The sequence below is a fragment of the Schistocerca cancellata genome, chromosome 12, assembly GCF_023864275.1.
Source record: "Schistocerca cancellata isolate TAMUIC-IGC-003103 chromosome 12, iqSchCanc2.1, whole genome shotgun sequence".
In the NCBI taxonomy this organism is placed as follows: domain Eukaryota; kingdom Metazoa; phylum Arthropoda; class Insecta; order Orthoptera; family Acrididae; genus Schistocerca; species Schistocerca cancellata.
Genome location: NC_064637.1, coordinates 119251905 through 119269138, shown reverse-complemented (window position 1 = coordinate 119269138; position 17234 = coordinate 119251905). Strand labels below are relative to the sequence as shown.

Sequence of the window (17234 nt, the reverse complement as noted above, 5' to 3'; positions counted from 1 at the left end):
CTGATGGAATACTTAACTTTAATCCATAATTGGTGAACATCGGTCTGACGGTACATGTGAAACGTCCCCTTAAAAAAAATTATACATGACTGTGCTTAAACTGACACACAATATTTTTTAGCGCAACGCAATCTGACTTTCACAAATCCCTACAAAGGAATGGCCCTGACTAACATTAACCTGTACCTTTCACAAATCACTTACCTCACAAAAATCTTCGTTACTCGAACTACTGCAATGCAGCGAGCGCCACTACTGCCAGCTAAATAAAAGATTCAAACTACGGAAGGCACTAACTACTGATAGGCATAGTTAGCAAATGAAAGATTTTAGTAGAGAACAAACAATGTATTTACCTTAATATTCATAATTGACATCCAGCCTTACAAATTTCAAAACTCCGCCATCTCTCTCCCCACATCCACCACTGCTGGCGGCTCACCTCCAACTGCGCAACGCTACGCGCTGTTCACATCCAGCTGCCGCTGCCCAACACTACAATGGCAGACAACAATGCAAACTAGCCACAGACTGCACACAGCACAGCCAGTGATTTTCATACAGAGCGCTACGTAACGTTGCCAATAAGAAAACATAAACAGCCTACTTACACATGCATCACAAGATAAATAGCAAATGATAATGGCGCCTTGCTAGGTCGTAGCAAATGACGTAACTGAAGGCTATGCTAACTATCGTCTCGGCAAATGAGAGCGTAATTTGTCAGTGAACCATCTCTAGCAAAGTCGGCTGTACAACTGGGCGAGTGCTAGGACGTCTCACTAGACCTGCCGTGTGGCGGCGCTCGGTCTGCAATCACTGACAGTGGCGACACGCGAGTCCGTCTTATACTAGCTGACCGCGGCCGATTTAAAGGCCACCACCTAGCAAGTGTGGTGTCTGGCGGTGACACCACACGGACTGCGCTCCAGACGCGTTCCAACTGACTGGCAGAGCCGAACTCGCGACCCGAACTCACTATCCCAACTGCGACCAACTGTACTCGCTTACGACAGACCACCAGCGGGAAGTAATAGCAGTCGAGCGAAGATACCAAGAGAGGGGATATATCCATACGCGCTGCTAACGCCGCTCACGGTCAGGCAAAGCAGCAACTCAGTGACAGTAGTAATTTAAATTAACGTAGTGAGATGGAAGTACGTTAAAAACAGGGTGTCAAATACATAATGGCGGGAACACGAGTCACGCACGGATCAAGGTGCATCGCAACCACTTCAAATCTGCACCCGCCGTCCGAGAACAAGTAATGGACTCCTTGCAACATTCTGTGTAATCCTGCACGATTGGTCGGAGAGTAACAGCAGCCGGACTATGTAATTAGATATACGAAGACAGTAACTTGTTCTCGAAAGAACAGTTGCTGTTGATGACCGTGCAGCTTTTCCCTGGAATTAATGATGACTAACTGAAAAACTCAGCTGCTGACAGGTGTTGTTGATATACCTCCATACGGACAGCGGAAAATGTGTGCCCCGACCGTGACTCGAACCCGGGACCTCCTGCTTACATGGCAGACGCTCTATCCATCTGAGCCACCGAGGACACAGATGAATAGCGCGACTGCAGAGACTTATCCCTTGCACGCTTCCCGTGAGACTCACATTCCCAACTGTCCACAGTTTTACATGTAATTAGAGATCCGTACATAGGCTACCACTAGTACCGCAACAGGAATGGCTATGTTCCGAGTAGTGCCGTTATTGGGAACCACGTACTAGTGCTGAATGGCGCCGCACTATGTATTCGTCGATGAACTTATATTCTGCAGTGTGAGTAACTTTTAATATGTACACTCCTGGAAATTGAAATAAGAACACCGTGAATTCATCGTCCCAGGAAGGGGAAACTTTATTGACACATTCCTGGGGTCAGATACATCACATGATCACACTGACAGAACCACAGGCACATAGACACAGGCAACAGAGCATGCACAATGTCGGCACTAGTACAGTGTATATCCACCTTTCGCAGCAATGCAGGCTGCTATTCTCCCATGGAGACGATCGTAGAGATGCTGGATGTAGTCCTGTGGAACGGCTTGCCGTGCCATTTCCACCTGGCGCCTCAGTTGGACCAGCGTTCGTGCTGGACGTGCAGACCGCGTGAGACGACGCTTCATCCAGTCCCAAACATGCTCAATGGGGGACAGATCCGGAGATCTTGCTGGCCAGGGTAGTTGACTTACACCTTCTAGAGCACGTTGGGTAGCACGGGATACATGCGGACGTGCATTGTCCTGTTGGAACAGCAAGTTCCCTTGCCGGTCTAGGAATGGTAGAACGATGAGTTCGATGACGGTTTGGATGTACCGTGCACTATTCAGTGTCCCCTCGTCGATCACCAGTGGTGTACGGCCAGTGTAGGAGATCGCTCCCCACACCATGATGCCGGGTGTTGGCCCTGTGTGCCTCGGTCGTATGCAGTCCTGATTGTGGCGCTCACCTGCACGGCGCCAAACACGCATACGACCATCATTGGCACCAAGGCAGAAGCGACTCTCATCGCTGAAGACGACACGTCTCCATTCGTCCCTCCATTCACGCCTGTCGCGACACCACTGGAGGCGGGCTACACGATGTTGGGGCGTGAGCGGAAGACGGTCTAACGGTGTGCGGGACCGTAGCCCAGCTTCATGGAGACGGTTGCGAATGGTCCTCGCCGATACCCCAGGAGCAACAGTGTCCCTAATTTGCTGGGAAGTGGCGGTGCGGTCCCCTACGGCACTGCGTAGGATCCTACGGTCTTGGCGTGCATCCGTGCGTCGCTGCGGTCCGGTCCCAGGTCGACGGGCACGTGCACCTTCCGCCGACCACTGGCGACAACATCGATGTACTGTGGAGACCTCACGCCCCACGTGTTGAGCAATTCGGCGGTACGTCCACCCGGCCTCCCGCATGCCCACTATACGCCCTCGCTCAAAGTCCGTCAACTGCACATACGGTTCACGTCCACGCTGTCGCGGCATGCTACCAGTGTTAAAGACTGCGATGGAGCTCCGTATGCCACGGCAAACTGGCTGACACTGACGGCGGCGGTGCACAAATGCTGCGCAGCTAGCGCCATTCGACGGCCAACACCGCGGTTCCTGGTGTGTCCGCTGTGCCGTGCGTGTGATCATTGCTTGTACAGCCCTCTCGCAGTGTCCGGAGCAAGTATGGTGGGTCTGACACACCGGTGTCATTGTGTTCTTTTTTCCATTTCCAGGAGTGTATGTTGTTGTGCTCTGTTCTGTACGTCAAGTTGTGCGCACTGATTGTGTGTACAAGTGCAGTTCATTAAACTGTATGATTCGTAGGCACATATACGTATCGTTACACATCAGATGGCGCCACGCTCACTAACATGACAACACAACTTACCACGGGAAAATTACACAGTTTGTTTTATGAACAAATATTGTTCTTGCCACGGCAACTAGTGCAACTGCCACGGATGACGATCGTCAGCGGCGACCATTCTTCCAGTGTTGAGGAGAGTCACAGCGTTGTTACTCCTGACATCACGGCGTGGCGAATCGTGGTGTGTGACCCCAGGTCACGGGCGGTAGTGATTGAGAGAACTCTGCACAAGTGTATGTGATCGACATCCTGCGTCCTGATTTGTTACATCACATGCGACAGTATCCTGGTACCATTTTCCAGCAGGATAACGGTCGTCCACATACGGCGCGTGTCTCTGTGATGCTTAATAGTTACTCCCATTGTCAGCGAGCTCCCTGGATACGGCTGCAATTGAACACGTGTGGCACCATCTCGGATATCTACTCCTTGGTAATGGCAGTATCCAGAATATCACAGACCAATCACTTGTGTGACCACTACGGTCGCAGGTTCGAATCCTGCCTCGGGCATGGATGTTTGTGATGTCCTTAGGTTAGTTAGGTTTAACTAGTTCTAAGTTCTAGGGGACTAATGACCTCAGCAGTTGAGTCCCATAGTGCTCAGAGCCATTTGAACCATTTTGAACCAATCACTTGTGGGCCAACTTACCTAAGCAGAGGACGCAATGGCTTAATGAATCGCTTCCCAGCCGATTCAGTCGATGCACCAATGTCACAGGAAGTGAAACGTCATACTGTTAGGTCACTTGATAGCAGCATATTCTATTAAATTTTGACACGATTGTTCAATAACTTAAGTAACGCCACACAACCTCTCAACTTATTAACTTTCATTACGTTTCCTCCTCCCCACAGCATGCTTCACTTTTTTTATCGGGCATTGTATTAATCAAAGTTTTCTAGGCCCTGTACCAGGCAGCTGATATCAATAGCAAATATTGCCTGCTACGTACGACCTCGGAACACAATACTTGTCGCTCGCACACAACGCCATAGTTTGGTGGATCTCTTCATTTACACTGCATGGCACCGGTGGAGCGATCCTGTGCTCTGATTGGCTGCTGAGATGCTGCACCGTGCGCCCAAATTTATAACTTCATCACTTACTATGTGTCAGACAAAACATCAGCTACAAATATGTGCTAGCATGAAGGCCCTCTTTCATCCCTGTAGTCAGGAGAAAGTACTGATAAAAATAAGGTGACAAAAATATTTAAAACGTAAGTGAAGTTATGAACAGTCTGTGCATTGTGGTGTTTTTACGAACATGCCCTGCAGGAGTGACATGTGCTGAAGTTAGCAGACTCGAAGTTTCGCCAGGAGGCAGTTAAGACGAGTAATGGTGGCCCACGGGGTTATCGTTCAGATTCGGTCAGCAGTCTGCAGAGACATATTTCGCGCCGCGAGTCTGCAAGCAATGCAGACCGCTCACACGAGGGGAAAGATTTTTCCTGTTGTTTATTAGTATATGAGAAGTGTGTGAGTTACTGTGAGCGTGGATACGTAGATCGCCTATCGACTTCCTAATGACTGTCGTTTTGTTAGTATCAGCAAAGTTAAGTCTGTGAATAAAATAACAGGCACCATCCAACACCGAACAGGATATGAAAATTACTAGAGTGAAGGAAATCTTTCATATACAAAGAGCCCTTTGAAATGGAAAAGAAAGATTTAATGACCAGATCAACATAAGTAATAACGCACTGTTCATGTTAGCTACTAAAATGTGAAACATATCCAGCCTACATAATTAATAAATCCTCGATCCGACCCCCCCCCCTCCCCTCCCTCACTCTCCCGTTCTCTCTCTCTCTCTCTCTCTCTCTCTCTCTCTCTCTCTCTCTCTCTCTCTCTCTCTCTCTCTCTCTCACACACACACACACACACAGCAAATGGCTCCCCTAGAACTTAGAACTACTTAAACCTAACTAACCTAAGGACATTACACACATCCATGCCCGAGACAGGATTCGAACCTGCGACCGGAGCGGTCGCGCGGCTCCAGACTGTAGCGCCTAGAGCCGCTCGGCCACTCCGACCGGCCACAAAGCAAATGAACAAATATCAAATCACACATACACAACGCAGAAGATGAAAGATACATACATAGCTGCAGTTGGCAACACTGCACACTGTACACACCTACGCACACGTTTAACACACAGTGAACAGTACAAGCGATTTGCTGTAGTAAATGCGGGCGAGGAAACGCCGAAAACCGGTCATCTAGCGTAAGGTGATCGAGTAAACATGTTTCCAGGATAACACACATGAACTAAAAACAATGGAAATCGTAACTAACATCAAACGATAACTTAATCTGACAAAACATGCTGCAAAAGTTGGTTCTAACCAGAAGTACCTGAGAACTCGTGAGATATGAACATACTTGTTATGCATTTATTATATATGAAAACAAACATGTATTGCAGGCGACGAAAGGTACTTCATAAATACAAAAAGCGAGACACGTTTGACGAAAAACAAGCTGCCTTTCATTTAGTTGTTAAGACGGTACATACCTCCACGAACAGGCAATTCTTTTGAAATGTCGACTTCGTCTTGCAGCACTTTTGTCTGTGCATACAGATCCAAGTGGCATGTATACTACCTGACAAAAAACCGTGGAGCACGGAAAAGGGGAGGAGGATACGTAACGCATTTGCAGCAGTTGGAACTATATGACATGTTCTTGCAGCAATTACAAAATCGAGTCAAATTTATGAAGGGCCTGGAAGTATGAGCCCACTTATGTGTCTGCCACTGCACCCATCTGGCTTCGAAACGTGCACTGATTCGTTTGTTAAAGATCCCATAAAGCCGTTGTATCCCCCCCTGAGGCAAGCTGGTCAGCCGCTGTTGTAGCTGCTCCTTGATACCCAAGTACAGCTACTGGGTCGAGTTGACACACGTGTTTTTTCGGGAACTGGGTATCTTGGTGGTCACGGGAATACCTCAGCGTAGAGCAGACACTTCATAGGGACAAGAATCACGTCTGGACGAGTATTGTCGTGTTGAAAAAGGACACCGCGATACTGTCGCATGGGAAGTAATACGTGCCTGTCAATGTTTTGGAGGATCACAGAGGTGATACTCGTGAAATCGCGGTGTGGTGAGCCATATTGTATGACTTTAGGTTACGGATGGTAGTGATTGACGGAACTTTGACGGTACAACGGTTCGCCAGAGACATGCTGCCTCCTCACGTAACAAAACGAACGGTTGTATCGTCAGAGTTCCGTAAATCAGCACTGCCTGTGAGCTGAATCCATGCCCCATGGTTCACCACACCGTGATGTCATGAGTAGCACAGTTTGTTTCTCCAAAATACTGAGAGGATGGAACCTTTCCCCAGTTCGCCGCCATACCCGTCCTCTTGATTCGGAGAAAACTTGTGGACTGTGCCCTGCTGGGTGCGACTGTCTGGTGCCGGATGGTCGGTGGTCTAGATTGGTTCAAATAGCTCTGAGCACTATGGGACTCAACATCTGAGGTCATCAGTCCCCTAGAACTTAGAACTACTTAAACCTACCTAACCTGAAGACATCACACACATCCATGCCCGAGGCAGGGTTCGAACCTGCGACTGTAGCGGTCGCGCGGTTCCAGACTGTAGCGCCTAGAACCGCTCGGCCACACCGGCCGGCCCGGTGGTCTAGACAGGTTGTTTTTGTAGCCGGTCAAACGGCAAGTTCAGTGCCCTCAGTTGAATAGTAGAGGCATGATTGGTCAACTTAAACTGAGGCTAGTCGAAGTCATAAACCCCTGCTCGAAATTGGAGGGAACGGTCGCTATTGGCGCGAATGATGTTCCGAGACCGTGTGGAGAATCAGCACTGAATGCTGATTCGCCGTTTTCGAGGGGAGTAGGGAGTTGAGCAATGCTGGCTTCGCTCTTTCATCGCATCACAGAGTGGGATTCGGGATCTGATCTTCCTCGGAGTCGGACGGTTTGGCAACTTGGTCGCTCGTTTTCGGAAGAACTTGGAATTCTCAAAAATGGCTCTGAGGACTATGGGACTTAACATCTGTGGTCATCAGTCCCCTAGAACTTAGAACAACTTAAACCTAACTAACCTAAGGACATCACACACATCCATGCCCGAGGCAGGATTCGAACCTGCGACCGTAGCAGTCACGCGGTTCCGGACTGAGCGCCTAGAACTGCGAGACCACCGCGGCCGGCTTTGAAATTCTCGGACAGCGTTTGCGGCGAGGGACTGACACAGTGATGGTGCACGGCAGAAGTCGGCGGCTACATCATCAGGACGCTGCTTACCGACGACGTGCTGCAGATTTCAGTACCGGCATTGTAGGACCTTAAAAATTTTATACTGAATCCCTTAGCAGCACGCGCGTTCGCTTTGCTACAAGTCCACCTTGCTTGTTCCTCCATGTGGTCCCATTTGAGCTCTCACTACTAACTGCGATACTGCTATATAATCGGGAGATTAATATTTGATTCATTAGGACCTCCAGTCGTTATCGTCAATCGTTTGCATCACAGGGAGTAGGAGCCCCTTGTTCTCCAGCCAAGTCTTATTCTCATAATATTTCAATATACCCTGTCCACTGTTTGTGTCTATAATCATGTACATTTATGTTGTGATGTATAATAAATCTCATTGTAATATTTAATCCACATATCATTTCGTAGATATAGGCCGAATCACATTTGCTGTTGTTTATTATGATAAAGTTCTCTTTCTGGAGTAGATTACAATTTTTATTAAATTATTGTGAGTGTACACTCCTTATTTTACCAACTAGCGGGGTCCACCATCATTTTCTTCCGTTACCGTTGCGCACATAATCAATTAGGTGGTATGTGAGGAGGGTGTCGAGTGCATGTCCAGTTCTCGTGCAAAATTCGTCTGCATTAAAGAGGTACAAACTCTTCTCCACCCCAGCACCTCGCATGTATTGAATCTAATATCTGCTTACAATTTGGCATGTCCCATAATATTTACTTTTTAGAGCCCCTGCCATACACTCATACCTGTGAAAGCCGTTTTTCAATACGTGTTGTTGTTGTTCCAAAGATATTCGCGATGAACCATTTTGAAAGGGTACAGTACCGCCCGACATTGAAAATAGGTACAACATTCTTCGTTATTCTTGTCATAACAACATATTTTTTGTAATAATAACTCAATTTTACAATAATACATCGAAGCCGGATACCAGTGTAGGAAAGAAGGATAATTTATTTATTTAATTGATCACATGTGCACTCCCACAAAATAAATCCCTACATCCAATTTGGTGAGATCTGTGAAATGAATGAATGTATGATCATCTGCTAACCGCAGATAGTGAATGTGAGTAGATGATCGTCTTTGAGACGGTCCTTTGGTCACCTTTGGTGGAACCAAAGAGATGAAATTTACCGGAGCTCTGATCGCCTGAAATGTGGCTGACCAATACGGTAGCAAGGTGCTCCCCTACCTTGACGGAGGTGCGGGCTGACCTGAAGAACGGCCATGTTTCAGCATTCTGGCGCTGGATCTTGTGTTGGTAAGACCTGTCTTAGGTGTGCTCCGTAAAGACAAAAGAGTGGATAGAATGGTATGCATGTGGAACACTTAAGAGTAGTTTGGAATAATAATTTCTCTATTTCAGGAATTTTTGTGGGGAGAATTAAATGTCGGGCAGGTAATATTAAGGGGATCGTAGTCATCTTCGGAAGTGACCAACGGTCACAATGAAACCACGTGTAGCAATAAGTTGAAATACTTCCGAGCGCATAAGTTAAGCTGAATTACTGGCGTGTGTACTATAAGTTGGAAATATTTAAGAAATGGCATGTGCAGGACTTGAAATTAGAGACGAGTACTTCCACGTGGTGAGTACTGTGTGAGTCTCAATCTGTGTATGAGACAAAGGATAAGGAGAAGTACTCGCCCATGGTATCAGTTGAGGACTCGCGTGTGTGACGAATATGTTCTTAATATTACTTTGCATGTTGTGTTTCCGTGTGACGCTTGATTCAAACAATAATACTCTGAGAGTGAAGCAAGGTGAATCAGCCGTCTATCCAGCAACGCCACTTGGCTTGCATTGCACAGGAACACGTGCATATATCCTCCAGAGTCCATAGTAGGAAAGAAAAGTTACGAAGTGGGGCAGTGTAGTGTGAAACTGGGATGGATACTAATTGAAGTGGGAAAGCTGAAAGTGATGTGGTTATAACGTTGTGACTATTCTTTGTATTGTATGTTGCCAGTGTGATGTATCTCATGAAATTTAAGTATGTGTGGTTGGGCATGGGAGAGTAACAAGATAGTTTCAGAGGCAGTGGGTTATGCATGTTCCTTTTTGTACCACTCGGTCTGGAGGAAATTTTCGTGATGATGGGTGTGAGAGTCGAAGCGTGAGACATAGCAAAATATCCTCCATCCTATCCAGAAAGTGCACTGTAGTATTAGATAATTACGAGACCATAAGATAGAGAATCACCAATGTAAAGCCATGCCCACTGGGCGGAGTTTCTCATGTGAAATAGCTGTAGAAGATGTTATGGTGTGTTTAGGTTATAGATTTTATCGGAATAAAAAATATAGTGAAAAGAAAAAGATTGGTTGCCTTTTCCTTCGAATAGTATGTTGTCATGATATCCAGAATTTATAATGTGTGCGCCATTCATATTCAGTGCGATGGCCACGTGTTGACCAAAGCCGTTAGGTAAGACAGAAAATGTGGTATTGCCAGTGCGTAGTGAACAGTCGGAGTTGTGTAAATTACTAATAGTCAGACGTGCGTTATCCGTTTCCGTTGCGTCATATTAAAACAGGAGAATAATTTGTAACTTAATTGTGAGCACTATAGCTCATGTTACTTGATAAATAAGAATGAATCCACTCGCTTGGCAGACCACTCATCTTGCATGCCTGACTGCTTGATGCCACAATATGAGCAAGGCATGTGGGTGCCTCTCAATTTAAGTGGCCCTCTGATATATATCAAGATCAAGGCTAACCTCAGGAAACAGTGTGGGGATTTTGATAAGGTTTTTACCAACAGACATACTGTTGCATTAGACGGATTTCTGTATATAATTTACTACTGCTAAGAAATGGTGAGCGTGTGGAATATGTCTATATTTATCTGTCCCGTGTTTAATTGGCGTTGGGACAAAAGCTATGACGTCAAATAAAGAGGAGGTGCTATCTGGAGCTAAAGGAAGTAGACTTACAGGCACTACAAATTCAGCGAGCAGCAAAGCTTGACCACAGCCTACAGATATTATGAATTATAGGCCGCAGAAAATTTTCCTGTTTGCATGTGAAAGTTAATCTCAGGAACTACTGCAGGGATTTTGATACTTTTTCATTAATAGATTATCTGACTGACGAGGAATGTTTGTGTATATCACTACACGTTGTAAACAAATCATTCCACTGAAGATACTTAGTGCGAAACTTGAGCGGGTCGCTAGTTACTAACCGTTTGACGGCTGTGGACGAGTTAACCCGTCATGCTCCCCAGCTCGGGGCCAACGAGATACACGGGCCCTGCAACGAACTTGTGACGTCACACTAATCGAGCTGTCCGCCACACTTCGCGAACGGTCTGCTGCGTTCAGGGCCCACGGCAAATCGATATTTAATTGGAAAGGTACCCACTAAAGATCTTAAATTTGTCGTGGGCTATCGAGGACATCCGGTCATTTAAACAAGGATTCAAAATGTACTAGAACTCGTCTGAAATAGTTACACACTTCCCGCCGGAGACGGCTGCTGGTACTCGTAAGACCTGTAGTGTCACGTGATGTGACGTACGCGCCACTGGCTGTCTTTCTCGTGGGCCTCGCTGCCGCTCCCCAAGTGCTGAGGGCGTGTTTAAACGTGACCTCTGTATTTTCCTTAAGCTACTGACATGTTTACGTGCCCGGTTTTGCCGACCCTCTCACTACTGCGGAAGAGTTACTTCCACCCTCCATCCATGAAAACGTTTCGAGTATTTATCATCCAAAATACGTGCCTCTTTGCGTGTGTCATTAGCAAAAAACCTCGATTCGATATCTTCAACTGTTTATGAAATATAACGATTCTTATGACCACATAATCCCCAACGTTCAGGGCTGGAATTGTGTTCACCATATGCGACTGCCCACTGGATATAAAAATCGATATCTCGAGAACCAAATGAGATATCGTTCTGCTCTCGGTTTTAAATAGAATATCGACAACTTACCTACATTACACGCAATTCAGTGTATGAGCTAAGATGAAGCACACGCAAGGTTTACGTACTGTGTTTTTACCTCTGCAATGTCTTTAAAATTTCGTGCAGTGTTTTGGTTAATTTGATGCAGCACAGTCACTGTAAAAAACAACGAGAAGAAATTCAGTCATTTAACGAGACAACATATCACACCCTCTTTCGGCGAAGAATTTTCTTAAATTCAGATGATAAAATTACACTGATGGAAGAAAATCGCAACAGCAAGGAGTTGTGAGACATAAACGAAAGTTGATAAAAAAAATGGCTCTGAGCACTATGGGACTTAACATCTGTTGTCATCAGTCCCCTAGAACTACTTAAACCTAACTAACCTAAGGACATCACACACATCCATGCCCGAGGCAGGATTCGAACCTGCGACCATATTGGTCGCGTGGTTCCAGACTGAAGCACCTAGAACCGCTCGGCCACCAGCAGCCGGCCGAAAGTTGATAGGTACGTTTCAACATATGAAAGGTCTATTCAATTTTCACACCAGCCATATAAGAATGGCGCTGCTAGCACCACTATGAGGATGCATATCAGGTTTGCTTTAAATACATGCCGTAACGCTCGCCAGCGTTAGTGGAGAGTTGATGTTAATATGCCTTTAAGGCGACAGAGACGCCGGAGTGGCCGAGCGGTTCTAGCCGCTACAGTCTGGAACCGCGCGACCGCTACGGTCGCAGGTTCAAATCCTGCCTCGGGCATGGATGTGTGTGATGTACTTAGGTTAGTTAGGTTTAAGTAGTTCTAAGTTCTAGGGGACTGATGACCTCAGCAGTTAAGTCCCATAGTTCTCAGAGCTATTTTTTTCGAAGCCGGGCCCTTAGAATTGATATTCTGTTGCGCTGACCACTCAGCTACTGGGGGCTGACAAGGTTGTGTAGTAGGGACACGAGAAGCTGTATGTTCTTTCTGCGATATTTCAGAACGACCAGGCACGGGTATAGCCACTTTATATGGCTTCCTGCAGCGGTTGTCACGAGAATATACGATGGCAAGGAGACGGGGTTCCTGATGGCCACTTGGCACAAGACATTCGTGTTCAGCTTCTGCCTCTGTCGAATCGTACTGCATCTCCAGCATCAGTGTGAGCAGCAGTTGGCACCACGACGAACTGTTGCAAATCTGTTACTTCAAGGACAGCTCCAAGACAGACACCCTGTAGCGTGCGTTCCACTGACCCCAAAACAAAACAGTTTGCGACATCATTGGTGTCAAGCGCGACCTCATTGGAGCGCAGGATGTAAATCTGTTGTGTTTTCTGATGAAAGCTGGTTCTGTGATGACCACGTGTCACATAGGAACCCAGTGGAGGGCTGCACCCAACGTGTCTGCGTGCTAGATACACTGGACCTTACGCTATGGTCAGGGGGTGCGATTTCATATGCCAGTAAGAGCGTTCTCGTGGTTACCCCAATGATCCTGGCTGCAAATTTGTAAGTTCGGTGATTCGACCAGTTGTGCTGCCATTCATGAAATTCTAGCGAGTGTTTCCAGCAGGATAACGGTTGCCCACATTCCGCTGTCGTAACCCCACATGCTCGACAGTATCGTTGCATTGGTCTATTCGGTCATCAGATCTTATCCAATCCAACCCATATGGGACATCATCGGACGACAGCATCATCCGAAAACAGTTTTAGCTGTCCCTTCATTGACTGACCATGTGCTATAGTGAAAGGTCTCTGTTGGATTCCTTTCATATTAATTTCTTAAATCTGTTGTCATTTACGGCATAAAGTCCTCTTCTAAATTTACTGTGGTGTTTCTGACTATCTGGGAGGAGACTGAACAGTGCAATGCGTTACTTTTACACATAAACAAGAACGATCTGTCACACTACTACACTTTAAAACACAGTTTATATGTAATTCATGTCACACAGTCTCATACGGAACCTACATCCGCTTTCTTTTATATACTGTATATGATAAGATACTGTCATCCCCCTTCCCTTCTGTGTGAGAGGATGAATGAGCAAATGTATTTCTAGTTGCATGCCTCAGGGTGGCAGACAAGCCTGTCTGCTAGAGAACAGTAGGACCAACGTCGGAACAGGTAGCTACGCTTTCTAAAGGCAAAGAGGTTTCTATCATTAGTATGGTCCTGTCCGTCTCTTGTCATGTTGGTATAGGAAGCTACCCCTCTGGCCACTTCCGTTTGTATTTGTGAGCCACCCTCAGAAAGGGACCACGTCAGTCTGTCCGTGGCGAGCGTCTGAAGTGGTAAGATCTCCGGCTAAGCGCGTGTCTGCTAAGTCCGTAGGACAATGGATTTCTTAAGTTCAGCCTAACTGAAAATTTAATCACCTTTATTTCAGGTTTAGCTCTAAAATATCTAATGTTATCTTAAATTGCAGCGCAGTGTAATTCTCGTGTGAAGTTCAGATTATTTTCCAGTAGTTGCTTTGTCACTACTTTGTGAGTAAAGTGGAACCACGTGTTGATCAGTAACTCTAACTAAGATCAATCTTAAATGCGAATGCTTGTGTGATTATAACGTCTCGTCTTGACGTTATTTTTCAATATAGCAACTTTTCTTTATGTTCAACCCACGTGGGGTGTACTTTGCGAGACCAGTACCACGTGCTTATATAACTGTTTGACCCGTCAGGTTAACAGTAAGACGTTAGTAACCAGTTCGAGGTTTTTCTTTTGTAAATTGCTTTTCGATCTAATTTATTTTAATTATCAAAATTATTGTGGAGTTACACGCTTTGTGTAAACCAAGTTGACCACGTGAAGCATGTGGTGTAATCATCAAAGTAGCCCTCAGCTATTCTTTTCGGGAAGATTTCCCAGAGAGTTAGTATGAATTTAGTATACCAGTGTGTGGTAATTACATGACGGACAGGATTGTGCTACGAACGTAACTTCTTTGGGTGAAAATTGAATCGGTTGGTTGTGGCTAATTTCCTCTTGCGTATGTTTCAACGTTCTTCGTGTGTTATTTTATGAATGCAGTGTTGTATGCAGTCTCCCAATCTTGGCTCCATATTTGATGTGTTCCGTAAGATTACAAACCCACATTTTCACAGTCCTAAATAAGGCACCAGCTTAGTTATGACTCACGTTTAATATACTGAAATTTTAATGATCAATGTTAAAATAAATTTCCAAATATAAACTGATTTATTTCTTTTTATTTAAATTCTCTTATATATATATATATATATATATATATATATATATATATATATATATCACCGGTTATCGTATGCCTATTAAAAGATTATAATTCATGTTAGTCTGGTTGGGAATTTGGTAAGCTAAACTGGATACTTGGTGAAACAGTTGCTCAGTAATGCAAGATTAACTTCCCCAGACAGCTCACAGCTTTTAACCCGCTTTTATTGTCTATCAGTTCAGCTTACATAGCAAATTAAAGCAACAACGTTACAATAGGCACGGAACTCCACCCACAAACCGACATCAGACACATGTACAACACGATGTATGGGCGTTTGCATGCTTGCATTCAACACGCTGGCACCTACACCGGTTATTCATGGACTAACATTTCAAATTTGAAACGGATTTTCTTGCAATAACCTAGAGATCTTTCAGCGTTAGTCAGTTATGTGTTACTCAGACAAAGAAACATCAAAAAAAGTTTTGCATTACCTCGGTTCCGAGAGTTCCGGAACCTGTACAGAAAATTGCAATAGAGATCGACATAAACATCATTTCCGTCCTTTTTATTGGTCATGGAAACCACACTTTGCATGTTGTACCACCATACAGCGAGACCTTCAGAGGTAGTGGTCCAGATTGCTGTACACACCGAAACCTCTAACACCCAGTAGCACGTCCTCTTGCCTTGATGCATGCCTGTATTCGTCGTGGCATACTATCCACAAGTTCATCAAGGCACTGTTAGTCCAGATTGTCCTACTCCTCAACGGCGATTCGCCGTACATACCTCAGAGTGGTGGGTGGGTCACGTCGTCCATAAACAGCCCTTTCCAATCTATCCCAGGCATGTTCGATTGGGTTCATATCTGGAGAACATACTGGCCATTCTAGTCGAGCGATTTCGCTTTCCTGAATGAAGCCATTCACAAGATGTGCTCAATGGGGGGCGCGAATTGTTGTCCACGAAGACGAATGCCTCGCCAATAAGCTGCCGATATGGTTGCGCTATCGGTCGGAGGATGGCATTAAAGTATCGTGCAGCCGTCACGGCGCCTTCCATGACCGCCAGCGGCGTACGGCGTCCTTAAATAATGCCGCCCCAAAACAGTAGGGTACCCCCACCTTGCTGCACTCGCTGGACAGTGTGACTAAGGCATTCAGCCTGACCAGGTTGCGTTCAAGCACGTCTCCGAAGATTGTCTGCTTGAAGAAAAGACACTCACCGGTGAAGAGAACGTGATGCCAATCCTGAGTGGTCCATTCGGAATGTTTTGGGCTCATCTGTACCATGGTGCTTGGTGTCGTGGTTGCAAAGATGGACCTCGTCATGGACGTCGGGAGTGAAGTTGCGCATCATGCAGCCTATTGCGCACAGTTTGAGTCGTAACACAACGTCCTGTGTCTGCACAAAAAGCATTATTCAACATGGTAACGTTGCTGTCAGAGTTCCTCCGAGCCATAATCCGTAGGTAGCGGTCATCCACTGCAGTAGTAGCCCTGTCTGTCTGCTCTGTACCTCCATGTCCGAACAACATCGCTTTGGTTCAGTCCGAGACGCCTGGACACTTCCCTCGTTGAGAGCCCTTCCTGGCACGAAGTAACAATGCGGACGCGTTCGAACAGCGGTATTGACCGTCTAGGCACGATTTAACTACAGACAGCACGAGGCGTGTTCCTTCTTCGTGGTGGAATGACTGGAACTTATCGGCTGTCGAACCACCTTCGTCTAACAGGCGCTGCTCAGGCGTGGTTGTTAACATCTTTGGGTGGGTATAGTGACATCTCTGAACAGTCAACGGGACTGTGACTGTGATACAATATCCACAGCCAACCTCTATCCTCAGGAGTTCTGGGAACTGGAGTGATGCAAAACTTTTTTTGATGTGTGTATATTCCCGACATTTCATTACTCTACATTAATTACTTTTTGTGACGCTACATTTTTTTTTGTCAGGGTATTTCAAAGGGGCCGGACTGCAGTCTCTCTGCACAAGTAACAGCATTAGGCGAGCAGTACAGCGACAGCATAAAATGCAGAGAGCGCGTCTGTAGCAGCTAAAGGGCTAATAAACTTGGTGTGGTTCGGCTGTCTGGGCATGAATCATACCGAACCTAGCACGGTAGTGAGTGAGAATTCTAACCTTTACAGGAACCGTTTCAACCTACGACCACCCAACCCATTCTTGGATCACAAGTAATGACGTGCTTTTAGGACGAGGAAGACACTGCTCACTGAATTACTCGTTAGTCGTTTAAAACGGCAAGAGGAACAAGAGTACGGCAGGGACAAGTGACACACACACACACACACACACACACGCACACACACAGTGAGGTCGCTGTGAGGGCACGCCCTGGCGGCCGCCCTGCCGCCGCCGCCGCTCCCTTTGCCTTTCTTTGTCGGCCCTTTGTGTCGGCGCGAGCGCCGTGAAACGTTTGCACTGTCTCCCTGCCGCGCCCACTGTGCTGGGCCCGCGTGTTTCGCGCGCGCCCCCTTTCAGGCGT

At 46.2% G+C, this 17234-nt stretch overlaps 1 non-coding gene across 1 annotated transcript; it reads right to left on the bottom strand.

Moving 5' to 3' along the window:
* Positions 1-1489: 1489 nt before the first annotated feature.
* On the bottom strand, positions 1490-1563 carry Trnat-ugu (transfer RNA threonine (anticodon UGU)). The gene has a single exon. It is a non-coding gene; the product is annotated as a tRNA-Thr (tRNA).
* Between the last annotated feature and the right edge of the window lie 15671 nt (positions 1564-17234).